Genomic DNA, 18,109 nt, shown 5'->3' with positions numbered 1-18,109 from the left:
CCCCCCCCTGCCCCCTTCTGCCACACAGCACAGGCTGGCTGCTTTTGGAGTGTCAGCACCTGTTTGGCACTGGGGATTGTGTGGGGGTGAGGCGGGGTAACAAGAAAATGTCACTGAAAACAGGAACTAAACTCTTTAACTCTGTAATTTCACTATTAGAAAGCAGCTTCACTTTATTTTGGTGCTGAGTGTATGCAGGGTAGGTCTCCCCCGATCAAACACACTCAGCCATCTCTCATATTTGTATTTATTTATATAACTAATACATATTAATTCATTTTCTAAAGTCATATAAATGCTAAACGTTCCCCTCAAATTCTTTTACATGTTTCAATCACTTCTTGGAGCTCATTTACATCAGAATAGGCATCATTTAAGGGTCTCTGGTAGTCACTTGGGGAACATCCCATTCCTCAAATAATCTCTGTTCATCACAGGCCTCAAAAAACCAGCTTCTTCTTGAATGTATCCCATCTCTGCATATGGATCACCAGCTCTCTGCACAATGTGGGTCACTGTGGATCATCCAATGTGGGTCCTCCAATGGGTGAAGAAGTTGGAGCAATAAACAAAGCTCTTCCCCCAGCTGGGGATCTCACAGGGCTTCCTTTATAAGTGAGTGCATTTGTGTGAGGTCAAGACAGAGCTGCAGAAGCTCCTCCCACACTCCCAACACTCAGAAGGTTTCTTCTAAATGTGGATGTCTTGGTGGGTGATGATATCGGAGCTACAGTTGAAGCTCCTCCTACAGCTGGTACAGTGGAAGGGCCTCTACTCTGTCTGCATCCTGATGCCTGATGAGATCTGAGCTATTCTGAAACCTCTTCCCACACTCAGGATACTTGTAAGGCTGTTCCCCAGTGTGGATCTTCGGGTGGCAGATCAGGTAGTAGCTGATGCTAAGGCTCTTCCCACATTCCTGACACTTGTAGGAATTCCCCAGTGTGCAGGCACTGGTGGGTGATGAGGTTGGAGAAATCAGTGAAACTCTTCCTGCATTCCCCACACTGGTAGGGCAGTTCTCCTATGTGGATCATCTGGTATTGAATCATCTAAAGCTCTTCCCCACAGCTGTGCAGGGCCGTTCCCAAGTGTGCAGATGCTGGTGGGTGATAAGGCTGGAACTCCAGCTGAAGCTCTTCCCACATTCCAAGCACTTGTATGGCTTCTCCCGAGTATGCAGGTGCTGGTGGGTGATGAGCTCTGAGTTTCAACTCCAGCTCTCCCTGCAGTCATGGCACTTCCCTTACTGGTGGTCTGTTGGTGTCTGGTCAAGGAAAAGCTCTGGTTGAATCTCTTCCCACATTCGGGTCACTCATATGGCCTCTCCCTGGTGTGTGTCCCTTGATGCCTGATGAGATGTGAACTATTCTGAAACCTCTTGCCACAGTCAGGACACTTTTAAGGTCTCTCCTCCGTGTGTGTCTGCTGATGCCTGATGAGAATTGTTAGGAAAATTAATCCACAAACACCAGAGGTTTATGTCCAAAAAAGGAGACAGAGGAGTCCTTTTACTTTATTCAAATAAAGGGAGAGGCCATGGGGCATTTCCCCTGGAGTCTCTCAGTTTTTCGGAGGATGCAGCCTCCTTTTTATCCTAATGTCCCGGCCACATTTCCCTCTCTCTTTCCCCATTGGCTGAGGTACTTGAGAGGTACAGAAATGCCTAAGACCTAAGATTCCCCTTTTAATGCATAACCCCCCTAATTTTTGATTCTTATGGGATTTATGCATTTTCCCCATTGTTACTTTCATTTTTCAATATCCAATTTCATTTACAAACAAACCTATGGTAAAGGCAAATTTCTTCTTTTCCATTCATCAATCAGTAGAATCCTTCCCATTGTTTTTCTCTCTCAGTGCTAGTTTTATCTACCAGCAGACCCAGGGCTTGTTTGTAAAGACAAATCTTGTAATTCCTCTCAGAACTGAGCTGCTCCAAAACCTCTTCCCACACTCAGGACACTCATAAGGCTTCTCCCCGCTGTGGACGTGTCAGTGGATGACAAGGTTGGGCCTGTAGACAAAGCTCTTTCCACAGTCAGGGCACTTGAAGGGCCATTCCCCCATATGCAGGCACTGCTGGGTGAGGAGATTGGAGGTCTGGCTGAAACTCTTCCCACACTGCCCACACATGTAGGGATGTTCCCCAGTGTGTACCTGCTAGTGGGCAGCAAAGGTGGAGACATCACTGAAGGTCTTCCCATGTTGGAGTCCAGGGCATTCCTTTGGTTGCCCTGGAGGGTCAGAGACCTGGGCAGGGCGGTCTGGGACCCCAGCCCAGAGCTCAGAGAGACACTGGCTTTGATCTCAGTCTGTGGGAAAGGCTGCTTGCACTGCGAGAGGGTTGCAGGCCACAAGAGTGTGAAAGATTGTAGTTTAGTATATCACCAGGTGAAAAAACAGTAATATTAGATTTCTAGCATTGAAGTGAATGGAGGCAAGATGGAGAATTTGGGGCGTTGTCTCCTTCTTCTTAATTCTCCTTCCCTCACTCCATTTCAGCAGTGACGTTGGCACAAAGTAGTTAGTGAGGACTGGGTCAGAGTAAAGATGACCTTTTTAGTAATAGTGATAGACATTGGTAAGAAATAGTAAATAAAAAATACATAGCAATTAGTATAAAAGATAAGGACAGCCCTGAGACGGGAAGAGTCGTCAGATGTCCAAGACGTGGCAAACATCTTGGACACTGAGAAAATTGTAAGATAAGAAACAATAAACGTAGCATGCAACCTTGAAGACTCCATCTTTTTCTGCGGTTGGCTCAGAGCTTTGCAGAGGGCCAGGACTCTAAAGCCACCTGAATGCCGGGGAATTAAACCCGTCAACTGGTGTCCCTGGGTGCGCGACAATCCCACATTCTCTACACATGTAGGGCCCTTCCCCTGTGGATGTTCTGGTGGTGGATCAGGTGGGAGAGCTCTGGCTGAAGCTCTTCCCACATTCGAAGCACTTGTAGGGCTTCTCTGTATTGTGAAGCTGCTGCTGGACCATCAGGCCAAAGCTCTGGCTGTATCTCTGGCTGCCTTCCTGGCACAGGGAGGGTCTTTCCTCCTCAGAGCACCCTGGGTTGGGTTTGCAGCCCCTCCAGGCCAAAGCTCTGGCTGTATCTCTGGCTGCCTTCCTGGCACAGGGAGGGTCTTTCCTCCTCAGAGCACCCTGGGTTGGGTTTGCAGCCCCTCCTCATGTGGGATCTCTGGGGCTTTTCCTCCCTGTTGAATTCCTGAGACATGAAGCCACTCAAAACAGCCTCTTCCGTGAGGTTCTGCTGGGGGAATTTGTCCTCTTTGGACTCTGTCCACAGCTAATTGTCTGGGGAAGGAAGGAAGAAGGAGAGGAAAGGACAAAAAGAAGGAAAAAAGAGAGGATGGACAAAAGGAAAAAAGAGGATGGAGAAAAGGAAAAAGGAAAAAATTAGCAAGGAGAAGGAGGAAGGATAAAGAAGAATGAGAGGAAGAAAGGTAAAAAAGTAGTGAGGGGAGGAAGTAGGAGAGGAATAAAAAGGAGAAAGGAGGAGAAAAAGGAACAAAGAGAAGGAAGAAACGCAAAGGAACGGGAGGAAGAAGAGAAAGGAAGAAGAGGAAGGAAGAAAACAAGAAGAAGGAAAAAGCAGAAGGAAGGGGAGGGAGGAAAAAGGAGAGGAAGAAAAGGAGAACAAGGAGAGGATGGGATTTGATTCTGTGCCAGAGGGAAGGGGAAGGAGATCCCCCAAATCCATCCCCAGCAGGATGGTGTCAGCAGTGGGGTTGTCCGGCAGCCAGGGCCCATGCTGGGCTGGGAGATGGAGCAGGAGAGAGGGGGAAAGGGACACTGACTTCCTCATCACCTGCTTGAGTGTTCTTGGACATCTACATCTTCCTCTTCCTTGTATCTTCCTCTTCCATCCAGCTAAGGGTAGCAAATGAGAAATCCTGTTTTGGGGGATAAACAAGATATGGGGGGTTTCCTTCTGCCCAACTCCATCTCTAGAAGTCACTGGGCATCCTGTGTTTGTAAAAACCTCTAAACCACCAAGACTCAGACCAAAAAAACCCCAAACCCCAAAGATTAGGCCCCCCAAACTCCAAGACATCAAGACAGCCCCCAAACCCCCCAAACATCATGTTTCAACCAAAAAAAACCCCCTCCAAACTATAAAGATTCATCCCCCAAAACCTGAACCACCAAGATTCAGCCCAAAAAAACCCTCTTCGGAGCTCCCTCTCTCTGGGTTTCTGGGAGTCCTGCTTCTCTGTGCTGCTGGGGGTCCTGCGGGTCCCCCTCTCCAGAAAGCCCCCACTTATGGATGCCCAGGGTTTGGAGAGTTCTAGGGGTCTCTTCTCCCCCAGCTCTCTGTTTCGGAGTGACAAATTCCCAGAGGTCTCCTCTCATAATTCTCTCTCAACTCTGGTTTCCCTCCAAGCTCTCATGAGGCTCCCTTCTGTAGCCGGATTCTCTACCTGGAATGGGCTCTCAAAACTCTAACAAGGCACAGTTTGCAAAGCCCACAGTGGGAAATGAAGGAGGGGGAGTCATGCTGTTTTGGGGGTGAATAATGCTGAAATCAGCCTGACTCCTCCCTCCCAAAGTTCAACATCCTGAGAGGGAGCTGAAGCTGTGGCAGAGCTGGAAAAGTCCCCAGAGAAAGGTGCAACCAAATAACACCACTGAGAGCTTCTGCAGAGCTGCTGAGCTGGCACAGCCTGGGCACATCTGACTGACAGGGCAGCACTTCAGACTAGAAAAGTCCCATCCCAAATTTGAACAGCAATGTCTCCTGACATTTCTCTTCTGGAGGGGGTGTGGAGATTCCTCCCTGGAGAAGGGATGCCCCTCAAGACACACCTGAAGGCTGAGAGAAATTTGCCTCCAATCATTGGTATGAGGGAACAACATGAATCTCTAATTAATAAATGGTTTTACTTTAATACAATTGCTTCAGTATTGCACTAAGAATAGTGCACTACATTATAATAGATTTTTATAGCTCCTATTATATGTAGTAAATAATACTGATTAAGATCTTTTGTCTAATCATTATCATAGTAATATATCTGGTTTGCCATCCTTAATCTTGCAGCACAAAGTTACATAAAGGTTCAACTACACTATGTAGTTCTTTGCACATAAACCGTTGACAAAGTCTGGTGCTGAGATTGATTTTAGCCACTCCTAAGCTCCTCCTGTGAGAAAGGATTTAGAAAACCAGGGGAGGGGACTTTTGGGTTCATGTGGGGTGTTGAAGGTACTTTCTGCACCTAGTTACTCAAAGGGAGCTTCTCTAATGAGAGGCTTCTGAATGAAGCTCCCTCTCTGCCCAGGACACTCTCTGGGCCCCCGATTCCACCTCTGGCCCCCTCCTCTCTCCAGACTGCTGGGATTCCCCAGCTCTTGCATCAGCCCTCTTCACCCCCCCAACTCTGGGGGTCCCAGAGCTTCTCCTCCCTACCCACCCCCGCTCTCCCCTGTACCTACTAAGAACCCCTAACCCCATCCCATGAGGGGAGCAACCGGCATCCTCCCAACCACTGCCAGGGCTCTGTGGGCAGCCGCCACAGGGGACCCCCACACCCTCCAAAAAAAAAAAAAAAACCGCTTCCCAGGGACACCCCAACACCCTCCAAGGGGCATTTGTGGCTCAGCTTTGGAGTCCTTCAAGATCCAAGCATCCCCCACAAAGATAACCAAAACAAGGACCCCTCAAGATATCTGGGGCGAGCTGCTCCCCTTCTCCGGTCACCTGCAGGATGGGGGGTGATACTCCCATGGACTGAGGGGCTGTGGATACAGGAAGAGGCGGACCTGAGTGTTTTTTCCTTCTTTTTCCCTTTCCTGCTCATCCCTTCTCTTCCTCCTGCTTCTTCTGCTCTTCCTGCTGCGTCCCTCCTCATCTTCCCTCTCGTCCTCGTCCTCTTTCCCTTCTCATTCTGTTTATCCTCCTCTTTCTGCATCTCTTCTTTCCCTTTGTCCTCCATTGCTCCTCCTCTTCCCTAATCCCACCCCCATTCCCTTCTGCTTCCAGCCCTTCTCTGGCGTCTTCTTCATCCCTTCTCTGCCTCCATCCCTTCTCCTCCTCCACCCAGGACCAATGCCCACCTTTTGTCCAACCTTCCCCCCAAGCTCATCACCAGGTCTCTGCTCAACAGGGGTCACCCAGACCATGCGTCTCCAAGACTACCCATGTGGATCACCAGAAATGTGTTTCTGGGTCTCTATTTGTCTGGTTTAAACCCAGCCAGCCCACGAGTCCCTCACAGCTAATCACTCATTATCCTACCAGCAAGACTGAGGAGAGGATTGAAGGGATAAAAGCTGGAAAACTGATGGGTTGAGATAAAGACAGTTTAATAGGCATAGCTGTGCACATAAGCAATGCCAAACCAGGGAATTCGTTCTCTGGTTCCCATGGCCAAGCAAGTGCTCAGCAGCTCCAGGAGAGCAGAACGGTTCACTGCAGAATGGTGACTTGGGAAGACAAATGGCATCACTGCAAAACATCCCCCCTTTCTGCCCTCTTTCCCTTACTTTCTACCCTGAACATGATGCCATAAGGTCTGGAATATCCCTGGAGTCAGTCAAGGTCACCTGTCTCAGCTGTGTCCCCTCCCAGCCTCCTCAGTACCCCCAGCCCATCCCCAGCGTGGCAGCACAGGGGTAGGAAAGGCCTTGGCTATGGCTGAGCTCAGCAAGAACAAACCCAAGTCTGTTCTCAGCCCCATGTTCAGCACAGCCCCAAAACATGGCCCTGCACAGAGCAATGATCAAGTCCATGCTCTGGCCAAAGCTCTTCCCACAGATCAGTCCCTTGCCATGATGAATCCACAGGTGGGAGCTGAGGCTGGAGCTATCACTGAAGCTCCTTCAAAACTCAGGGCAGGTGTGAGGTCACTTTTGGGTGGGTGATGAATCAGGCTGTGTAAGAACTTGAGGAGCAGAGTTGCCCATCTCAAACACTGTCAAGGCCACCAAAGGACTTTGCCATGAGATAAGCACAGAAGGGAGTAACACAAAGGTGCTGACTCCAGGCCTGGCAGAGGGAAGATCTGGGTGGCACATGCTGGGAAATGCATGCCCACAAAACTTCCCACTGTGGCAAAGTGTGTAAAGAAGCAACTGCTCATATGCACATCACTGGTCAAACGAAGCTCACCCCAAGTTGTGGATACACTGGCAGCTGCCACCACCGATGACCACTGAATCCTCCTTCCCCTCTCCCTTCCTGTCCTCACCCTCCCCTGATATTCCTCAGTGGATACCTGGCACTTGGACTGTACATAAGATCAATGTGGGACAATTGTCCAGCTGTTATCTCAGGCCTGGGGGAGGTTAACAAAGCTGGGGGAGGAGAATGGATTGCTGAGAAAGGACACAAACAATGTAGAACTTATGGGCCACAAAGAAAACAAATCCAGCAACTGTGTGATATCAGCTCTGACTGGGTCAAAGGGAATTCCAGTCAAAGGGAATTCAGGCAGAGGCAGATAGTGACCACTGCCTCACAGCCACCAACCCCAGTGTCTTGGTTTTGAAAGACAGTTGTCTGCCAAGGAAAGCTAGAGCCTCCCTTGGAATGGAGAATGTAAACCCTCTTCCCTCCAAATTATTCTAATTTTGCAATTAGGGGCTTTCAGGCAAAAAATAGGAATTCCGGGAATAGGAATAACAGTTCTTTACTAGGAATATTAAAAAAAAAAAAAAAAAATTAAAAAAAAAATAAAATAAAAAAAAAAAATCCTGTAAAAAACTCTGACAGAGTCAGGGATGCAACCTTACACCCTGTTGGTCAGGATGTTGGAAGCAGTCCAAGTAAATCCTCCTGGAGTAACAGATGTAGTTCCGTGGAGTAGAGATGGTCCTTTAGAAAGTCCAGTGGTGATGAGAAGGGTCTAGTCTTCCTCCAGGAATCCAGTGGAAAAAACCAGATACCTTGTGTCTTTCAGTCTCAGTTTTTATCTAGCTGGAAACAGTTGGTTCCTCCCCTACTGGGTGGAGCATCTCACAATGGGATGATGGAATGTGTCATGCCATTGGTGGGCCCTAAAGGCCCATTATCAGAAGATGTCCCCCTGGAGGATGGAGGGGTGGTGAAAGAGATAAGAAACACTGATCCACCTGGTTTTAATAGCTGGGCCACTATCAGAAGGCATCTGCCCCCCGCCTCCCTGGAGTTAGATAGATAAAACACCTTCCAAGAAAGAATTTTCAACAGATGAAATAGAATACACATGTTTCGGTTACATAATCCAAGACACCCAGAAACAACCAACTTAAAAGTAAAGAAAGACTGAGCATACTAACTAACAAATCTGCTCCTCCCAAAGAATTTCTGGCATCAGTCTGCATGGTGATGAATGTTCCCCCCACTGCTTTCATCCAGGTGCCTCCAGGTAACCAAGAGATCATGGAGGCTATCAGACAGGTGTCTTGCCACCATGGATTCCTAGGAACTGGCAGCACCAGGTCTGTTGTCAAAGTGGGTCACCAAAAATGTTGGGCAATAGCTTTTTACCCTGGGTATAAGAATTGAATTTATTGACAACCAAATCAGAGCAGGATAATAAGAAATAAAATAAATCTTGAAACAAGAAGTATTGAAACATAGTTGTACTGAAACTGATTTACAGAGATTGGAAGCAGTCTTGTAGTTTAGAAAGTCATCCAGTTATCATTCTCCACAGGGCAACTTGTTGCTCCTTGTTCCTCAGGATGTAGATTAAGAGGTTCAGTGCTGGAGGCAACACTGAATACAGAGCTGCCACCACCAGAGCTGCCACCAAGATGAGGAGATGATAGAGTAGGGCTTCAGGTAGGCAGATGTTACATACAAACAGGGAAAAGGTGGCCAGGTGAGGGAGGCTCATGGAAAATGCTTTGTGCTATCCCTGCTCAGAGAGGATCCTCAGCATGGCCCTGAATATCTACACAGAGGAGAAAAGAATGAAAACAAAACAATAAAAGGGAAAAGAGCCACTCAATGCAAGAAGCCTGACTTCTCTGAGGAAGGAGTAAGAACATGAGAGCTTGAGAATGTCAGTAATTTCACAGAACTGGCTCACTTCCCTGTAGGACACCAGAACCATCTCCTACCTAGGGTGTGCTGCACAGGTTTTTTTCTTTGTCTTCTTCATTTCAGCAGAGGTTTGTCTCCTCACTGTCATGTCCTAGGACAGCTCTGTGTCCATCTGCAAACCCCTGCACTACAGGACCTCCTGGGCAGCAGAGCTTGTGCCCACATGGCAGCAGCTGCCTGAGCCAGTGCCTTTCTCAATGCTCTGCTGCACACAGCCAATTCATTTTCCCCGCCCCTATGCCAGGGCAATGCCCTGGGCCAGTTCTGTGAAATCCCACACATCCTCAAAGCTCTGCTCCTCACACTCCATGTACCTCAGGGAACTTTTGATATTACATTCTTTTGTAGATTTTGGCTATATTGTTTTCATTCTTACCTCTTTCATTCTCATGTGTAGATCTTCAGGGCTGTACTGAGGATCCCCTCTGAGCAGGCATGGCACAAAGCCTTTTCCATGAGCCTCCCTCACCCAGTTCAGCTGGTCAAAGCTGAGGTCAAATGAGCATTTCTCAGATCAAAGTGCAGTGGGGGCAGGGTGCACCACCACAATCCACCACAAAGTCAACTTCTCTTGCTCCCCAGAGCAGCCACGTGATCACGTCTTGCCTCTGTACCCATAAATAGATTTATTATGTTTCAATTATAAACTGAAGGAAATATTTGATCAGATTACTTTTTTTTTTTTTTTTTTTTTTTTTTTTAAGACTTTGTTAAACATGCTGGAAAAATATGAGAGACTGTGTGATAGTGTTACCTTTCTATATGGTATCCACACCCTAAGATATGGAACAATACTCAACAATAATCATAATACCACAGAAGTCAGAAAAATTACAATGTGTTACAATACTAGAATCTAGAATTCCAACTCCTAGAGTTCTGCAGTCAGGGATACAAGGAATCCAAGGCTTGTTACACTCTGACTGAAAAAGAAAGATTATGAGGCAATCCAAGCTGCCTCAAAAGTGACTGGCAAAGAAGCACAGCTGCTTCTGGCACCCTGACTGCCAGTGCTGGGCTGAATGTTTAAAGGACAAGTCCCTACAACACATCATGCCATCAATGCTACCTGCAATAAGTGGATCACTCTGATCACACGGTGAGCTTCAACAGGAAATCCAAATCACCCTGGGATCTTGGAAATCATCACAAAGTGGCCCAAAGGTGAGGGTACTTTGATTATTATCAAATAAGAAAGAAAAGCAGGTGTATGTGCTGAGGAGGCTCCATCATACAATCAGCTACTGGAGAGTGAGAGGCAACACAGTTCTTTCCCGGACAGATTGTGCTGGACTGTAGGGACCAGAAGGAAATGGGAAGCAGCTGTATGGAGCCCTACATGGAAGCTGTGAAGGGACATTTGCTGCAGGTGTCTGTAACCATACTGGGGGTGGCTGGGACCACACTGGGTGTGGTGGGGACCATGGTGGGGTAACTGGGACCATGGTAGAGGCAACTGGGAGAAATTAGGGATGACCTGGTCTACACTAGGAGTGACTGGGACCATGCTATATCATGGGACTATACTGGATTCTTAGTGATGTTTGAGGTGCCGGGGGTAGTCCACAATACATGGAGCTCGCTACAAGCTTCAGAGGAATGATGCTGAGAGACAAGGCATCACCTGGAGCAACTCCTCTCTGTCTTGTATGTTCATGAGCCCTCATTCCACATTCCTGAATTGCAGGTATTGAAGTGGATTGCAGTGGCCTCTAGAGAAGCAGATCAGTAGACAAACACCAAGTGTCTGAGGGTGTTGGTGGCCCCCACTGGGGATAAACTGGGGATGGAGGGGATAAACAGATAAGGTTGCCATCCATTAGGGCTGGTGGAGCAGGAAGTCAGAGCCTGTGGGCCTGATATTTCTAAGTCTGAAGAGACTTTAGCCTGTTAACAGCTGCTAACTGTTTCCCAAGGGAAAAGTTCTCAAGAAAGCTTCTTCTCAAAACAATCTTGGCAAAACAACTATCCTTTCTCAAAACAATCTTTCTCCAGGTGGTGTTTTGCTGTTTCTCTAGTTTAACCAATAGGATTAGAGAGGTGTTGTTCCTATTCACCAATTTTGTTGGGTCTGTGTCAGAGCACCTTATGGTGGCAAGAATTAGACAATAAAGCCTTCTATACTCTTTGCCTTCTGAAATACTTGGAGTCTTTCATCTTTCTTTCGTGTCCTAGAGCAACAAGAGGCCACTGATTATAGGTTGAAGACCAGACATGGAAGTTCCTGTCAGAACACAGGTTATGTTTCAAGAAGCAGGATGTTCACACTCTGAAGCCCATCCCCATAGAATGGGGACCCTTTTCCCCATGGGATGCTCAAGGCTCTTTCTGGGAGCAGGGAGGTGTAGGGGCAGGGTATGAAGACTGCAGGACAGCAGTAAGACTCCTGCCAGGCTCTTTGAAGGGTGGGTAAGGACATAAAGTGCTGGGGCTATAAGGAGCTGGTGTGTTCTCACAAGAACTACAGCAGACAGAGCTGATAGAAGAAGGATTTCAATTCTGTTATAAGGTCCCAACATCCACAGAGTGGCTATCTCTACCACTGTCCCATGCCTGTGCCTCTGTCTCTGCAGATTTTAACCATCACCCTACTCCCTCGCCTCACTGTGATCCCATGGTTTCTCAGGCATTACTGCTTTTTATCCACATTTTTTCTTCAAACATAAAGCTCTGCTTTCTGAGGTTTTTCAATTAGCTGTGAGTTCCCTACAACTTGTGCAGCTTCTTCTGAAACCACTCTAACGCACCTCAAACACTTAAGATGCCCTAACCCACAAAGTCACTTGAATCCTCTATGTAGCTCCATGTCCAAACACTGAACTGCACATCCTCCTCGTACTGGTGCACTAAAATCAAAACTCAACCTATTTCACCTCAGCCAGGAGGTTTGCCCATCCTCCAGGTTCACAAATGCTTTCTGATGTGTAGGCAAGCACAGGGAAGGAAGGAAGGAAGGAAGGAAGGAAGGAAGGAAGGAAGGAAGGAAGGAAGGAAGGAAGGAAGGAAGGAAGGAAGGAAGGAAGGAAGGAAGGAAGGAAGGAAGGAAGGAAGGAAGGAAGGAAGGAAGGAAGGAAGGAAGGAAGGAAGGAAGGAAGGAAGGAAGGAAGGAAGGAAGGAAGGAAGGAAGGAAGGAAGGAAGGAAGGAAGGAAGGAAGGAAGGAAGGAAGGAAGGAAGGAAGGAAGGAAGGAAGGAAGGAAGGAAGGAAGGAAGGAAGGAAGGAAGGAAGGAAGGAAGGAAGGAAGGAAGGAAGGAAGGAAGGAAGGAAGGAAGGAAGGAAGGAGGAAGGAAGGAAGGAAGGAAGGAAGGAAGGAAGGAAGGAGACCAACCACAGCTGATGGGGCATGACTGAGCACAGCCACCCCAGCAGTTCTAAAACCAGTCGTGGACTATAACATAAAATGGCAAAGTGCACTATATTAAAGCAATTATGTTAAAGCAATTATATAGCAAAGGTAGCAAAAGAAACACTAAGTAGAGGTTGATCTATCTCTCCACACCCTATTTCATGGGGCACTTCTTCCTCTTTCTCTCAATCCCTGGGAAGTAAGCGTGAAGAGATGTCCAAACCCATGGGAGAAATTCCATATACTTGAAATATATGGAAGAATCTAACAGTATCGAAAATGGGCTGGATTTTTATAGTATGAAGGACTTGGCTGTCTGTCATATGCCTCCAGGTCAGTTTAGCAGCCAGGCTGTCAAGTCTTACTTCAAAGGGACAGATACGTGTTTGAAGATAGTGGGCCAGAAGGGCTTTTTAGCATATCCAACACCAAAAAATAATACTGACACATCCGGTAACTCATCACAAATAGTGTGCATTGTTTGTATCTTCTGACCAGATTCCTGGCCAAGCAGACAAGTTTTATCAGGTGTAGTGGTTTCATGTTCGCTAAATTCTGGCAGCTAAATTTAGTGTATATTCTTTTTTCTGTGGGAGAGAGATCAGGAGAAAAAACAAAGCAGCCTCAAGCTTAAGAATGAACAAAATAGTTTTTTTAACATATACTAAAAGAATGAAAAAAAGAAAGAAAGTTGGGAAAAAGAAAACCCAAACTAAAACAGAATGAAACTTTCAAAACACTCTTCCCTTCCCCTACAAACTATTAACTTTCTTATGAAACAACATAGAAAGACACAACTTGTGATTTTCAGTCAGTTTCACCATTTAAACATAATAATTCACTACTTTAAGAGAAGGGTCTCGCTAGAGTTTCATGGAGACATTTGCTACAAGACAAAATAGTCCAGTGACTCTTAATTTCACACATCTGCAACTGCCCAGAGTTTTTGCAGACTGTGCCTTCTATCTATTAGCAGCCTTCCTCTTTGACTACCTATAGGCGTCTCAGTGTATTTGGGGTACTGTTTATGAATACTTCTTCTAGTCTAAAATCACCTTCGTCTCAAAGGCTGAGACCTCCTTTTAACCCACGAGCGAGGGCTTTAAAGTTCTTAATTAAATCTCAATCACATCAGTCCTCAATTTTGATTAGAATTAGCATTCTCCCCAACAACACCAATATGCTACAAAGAACAGTCCATTTCTCCATAGTTTGCCTTAGAGAAGTCCGGTTAAAAATGTCCACTTCTTCCATCCCCTTCTAGTAATAGTATCAGTTCTTTCACTTCTAATCCACTGACTTCATGTGGTATCTGTTCTACGTACCCTCCATTTTCTTTCCTCTCTCTCTCAAGGAAGGGTTGTGCTTTAGAAGCTCTGTGTTGCTAGGAAAGGGTTAAATCTGCCCAGGCCTGCAGTGGCCATGTGCTCTCTGCCCTGGGCTGCAGGGCTGTAGAGATACAAAGCTGTGCCAATAAGGGAAACTGGTGGAAGTCCTTTCTTCCACCGCTCGGTCTCATCTAGAGTGGCCCAGCTCAGAATTGCCACAAAGCTGTAAGCACCTGGCATTGCTAAGCTGCTCTCCCCTCTCTCCTGCTAGCAGCTGGGAAAAAGGGGCCCAACCCGGGCCACTCCCATGCGGGCAGCAGCCCCTGGAGGCCTGGCTGGGCCAGGTCCGGCCACCTGGAGAGCAGCAGGGCCTGACCCGGGCCCGCCTGCCACCCACAATGTTACATCATGGTTACCTTAGAAGAAAGAGAGTGATCGGCCAGAGATGAGGGTTTTAAATGTGTGCTTCCCAAAGTCACATTGGAATCTTCACTGGTTAAATTAGCTGCCAATATCTTGGCTACCTTTCTGATAGGTCCCTGTCCTCCCCCCCCCCCCCCCCCCCCGAAGCAACTCTAAGGTCCTGGCAGGGAAAAACATTCCACATTTCTCTATAACTAGAAACAAAATTGTGCCAACCCAAGATATCAGGGCAAATACTTCTGCCATACTGCCTCCAGTGCTTGTGGTGTGTTGGAATCCTAGAAACTTAGAATTTGGGGGTTTGGTGTATAGTGGTACATATGAGTCAAGATTTTGGGTGTTGTCTGCGTCCTTCTTCACCTTCTTCTTCCTTCTTCTTCATGGGTTTAGGTGTTTTTCTGTAACTGGGTGAAAAAGGTCCGCATTGCAGGCCTTGGATGGTCATTATTGGGTCAAAAGTATAAATAATGTAGGTATCATCTCGTTATTGAAGGATTATTGCTCAAATGACCTTGGGAAGAGTTAGAAGCGCTCCATTTTACTTTCATTTTCTAAGAGCTCACTATGTGTGAGCCCATAAATACTGTATATAGATAAGATATAATGAACATTCCAATCCGAACTGGAGCTTGGTGATTGTTATAAACAAGTTCTATTCAAATGATCTATGTTTTAGTTACTTCATTGTTAAGTATTTCCATTAAGATTGTTAATGCTAGTTCTGTATAAAGAATTTGCCTTATTCCTGTTTTAATATTGATTAATCACCTTATTTACTTGTTTGTTAATTAAGAATTCACCTTATTACCTGTATCTCTGCTCCCATTCGTCGGATAGCATCTGAATATGCAAATAAAAAGAACACTGGAATTCTGGGAACAACTCAAGAACAAGAGACTCTGAAAAGCAGAGAACCAAAGTAGAATCCAGGACTGAAGTCACACTTTAGACTAGTGCAAGAGGTACGAGGATCTGCCGAAGCAGCTTTGTTTAGTCGCCGTGACCTGAGGAGGGGTCCCCCATCTCTGGATGACCCCTGATCAGCAAAGTGAAAGAGACTCCTCAGCAAGGGGAAAAAGCCCGCGAGGGGTGTGGGAGTCCCCAGCTTCGCTGTGAAGCGAAGCTGTGTGTACCTCCTCCTCCGTGTTGCCAAGGGAGCAAGCAGGCTCCCCCAGGGCTAAGCTAGATAATAAAAGCATTAAAAAAGAGCAAGTCTCTCAGTCTCCTGGCTCTGGTTCTCTCTCTTTTTTTTCCCAGAACAGTGATTCCCAAATATTATTCATCCTGACCTTGGAAGAGAAGAAAAGAAGCCAAAACCTTTACAAATGGTGCCTCTCATGTGAGGAAAATCACCTGCTAGTTCCAGGTCAAGACCTCTCTGAAGGAAGAAAACAGTGGAAAGCTGGGAAGAAATCAGCAGTGTAAGCAGAAGCAGCAGCATTAAGTTGGAAAGTGGCAGCGAAAAGCTGGGGGGAAAGATATATATATACAGTAGCAACAAAAAGCTGGGGGAAAAAAAAAATCCCCGGGGAGAAGAACAGTTCGGATTCGAAGCTCATGTCTGCTGGCCAGAGGTGAGACCATGAGACCAAGGTTATCAGCTGACCTTCAAGTCAGGTAGGAATTCTTTTATATCTTCCTTCGTGGCAGAAAGCAGTATAAAAATGAGAAATGTAACGTCCAAAACACAAAGAGAAGTAATGGAAAAGTTAGAATTCATGGTTAAAAATCATCCTATCCCTGTCTCAAGGGATGAATTACGAGACCTGTTCATTTCGGTCCGAGAAAAGTTTCCAACTGCAGATATAGAATCACTTTTGAGTACGTCCTTATGGGACCCCATCAGTTTAAAATTATACAATGAAGCTGTGAGAAATGAAAGGGCAAGAGATCAATTTAGCTCCTTTGAATGCCTCTATTTCTCAGCACTTTTATGAAAGAAGGCTCAGGGATGCCTACACCACCACTGCTTCCAATGGGCACTGCCGAGTAAGAGGTCAGTGACAAATCTGCTGCTCATGCTGCAAAGCAAAGAGCCATACCTCGCAAGAGTCTTCTCACTCTCAAAATAGGCCCCTCAGGTCTGGGGGGGGTGTCTCTCAGCGAGGACCCCTTAAGTTGCTGCTAGAATCTGGAAAATGGCTGGAAGTTGTCAGTAGATGCCCGAGCTCTTTCCTCACCTGGCACTGCCTTTCATTCTCCCAAAATTCATGCTGGCTCGTTGATCTTAGGGGCCATTGGTGTCCACCACACTTCCTGCCTGCCTGATTTCCATAATGGGCAGTGTTAGGCCAGGGGCAGGTGAGTGGGCGGGGCTTCTGGGTTGACAGACAGGCAGGGAGGAGCTGATGAAAAGCGGGCGTCGTCCATGTCATGATGGGCAGATGGGGAGCAGCAGGCAAGGCAGCGGTGGCTTAGGCTTCTAGGGGAGCAACGGGGGCTTAACTTATGGTAAGGTAAGCGGTTCTGGGGCCTTGAGAACTGGGAAGCAATTAAGAAAGTACTGAGACAGAGAAAATAAAGCAAGGGTGCCTGGCAAGAGCACACGATATTAACAGAGAACTCTTCTTTAAAAGCACCAGTCTGTCACATATTAGTTTCAAGTCCCCCAGCAGATCAGTCTTCTCTCTGGCCCCAGTGGACCTCTAAATTCCTCCTTTAGGAGGTCACCGTTATGCCCACCTGGTACTGATTATCTACGCATTCTTTGGGCCCCAAAACGGAAACATGATATAGGAGATGGCCAAAGTGACAAAAAGAGCATGCGCAAGGAGACAAGTTGAAAAGTTCAACTCAGAGGATGACTATGTGCTTCATCCCCAAAGACCCCCGACGACCACCGGAGTGATCAATAAGGAGCAGTGCGCAGCCTCAAATAGGCGTGGAACTAATTTCAATATGAAGCGGGGACAGGCGGGGTTAGGAAATAAGTATGTATTAGGCGTATCGTATAACCCTAGTTTGTAGAGATAAAAAGGGAGAAACAACGCTCCCAGGTGTGCATGTCTTTGAGGAGTTATCCCCATGCACCTCAGTGCTGAACAAATTCATACCTACTCTCATAACCACTCTGTGAGTTATAGTCTTCTCTCCGCACATCATTTTGGTGAGCCAGGCAGGAGGATCTCTGTCCGGCTGCAGGAGCGGCCGAGGAGCGGATTCCCTGGCGCGCCCCCAGGACCTTCCCGGGAGGGACCCCGGACCTCGGCTCGCTTACCACGGGGACAGACAACGACCTGCTGGCCTTGCGGATAAAGGTATGAATTAAATATCGGGGAAGGGGCAGCTGATAAGTCGTGCAGAGACGTCTGACGCGCAGCACGGTCCCGGTGGGCTTGCAAGCAGCCGGCCAGGGAGAAGCCGGACACAGAGGGGGAGGGATCGACCCCCGGCCGATAGCGCGGCCGATGAGAAGGGGTCTCACTGAGCTGATAGAGCAGCCCGCTAGCGACTCTGGGGGTGAGTCGAGTGAACCCTTGTTTTGCTGCTATTTTGTGTGAATGCTAAGTCCGGACACGTTGAGTCACTGAGTATGATCAGTGAGTGAGTGAATGAGTGAGTGAGTGAGACGCACCAGAGGTGCGCAGCGATTGTGGAGCTCTATCCGCGTTTCCGACCTCGGGCGACTGAGGCGGCCAGAGAAAGGCAAAGCGACTGGAGTCAGTGGGGGGCAAACCCAAGTGTGAATGAGGGGCGTCATGTTTGAGTGTGAAGTGGTTAACATTTGTTCCAACCGTGGACAGACAAATTGACGGAGTCTCTCCTCAGCAGTGGTTTGGGCTTGATCCTTGGGAATTGATTGATCCAGTGAATTATTGGCTAGAAAGAGGGAATAAACGGGTCTATCTAGGAAGAATATACAAAACTTCAGCAGGGAGATTGGTGGCCTTGGACTGGGAATAACCTGCAGTACAGACCCTAAGTATTCCAGGGGAGGTGAATGGGATAGCCTGTTCTTGTG

General features: G+C 47.2%; 1 pseudogene; it reads right to left on the bottom strand.

Annotated features, from left to right (window-relative positions):
• Nucleotides 1-609: 609 nt before the first annotated feature.
• LOC120764544 (zinc finger protein 626-like) lies at nucleotides 610-2,207 on the bottom strand (annotated as a pseudogene).
• Nucleotides 2,208-18,109: the final 15,902 nt, after the last annotated feature.

Source organism: Hirundo rustica, chromosome 31 (assembly GCF_015227805.2).
Source record: "Hirundo rustica isolate bHirRus1 chromosome 31, bHirRus1.pri.v3, whole genome shotgun sequence".
Lineage (NCBI taxonomy): Eukaryota > Metazoa > Chordata > Aves > Passeriformes > Hirundinidae > Hirundo > Hirundo rustica.
This window is presented reverse-complemented; position numbering and strand designations above follow the sequence as displayed.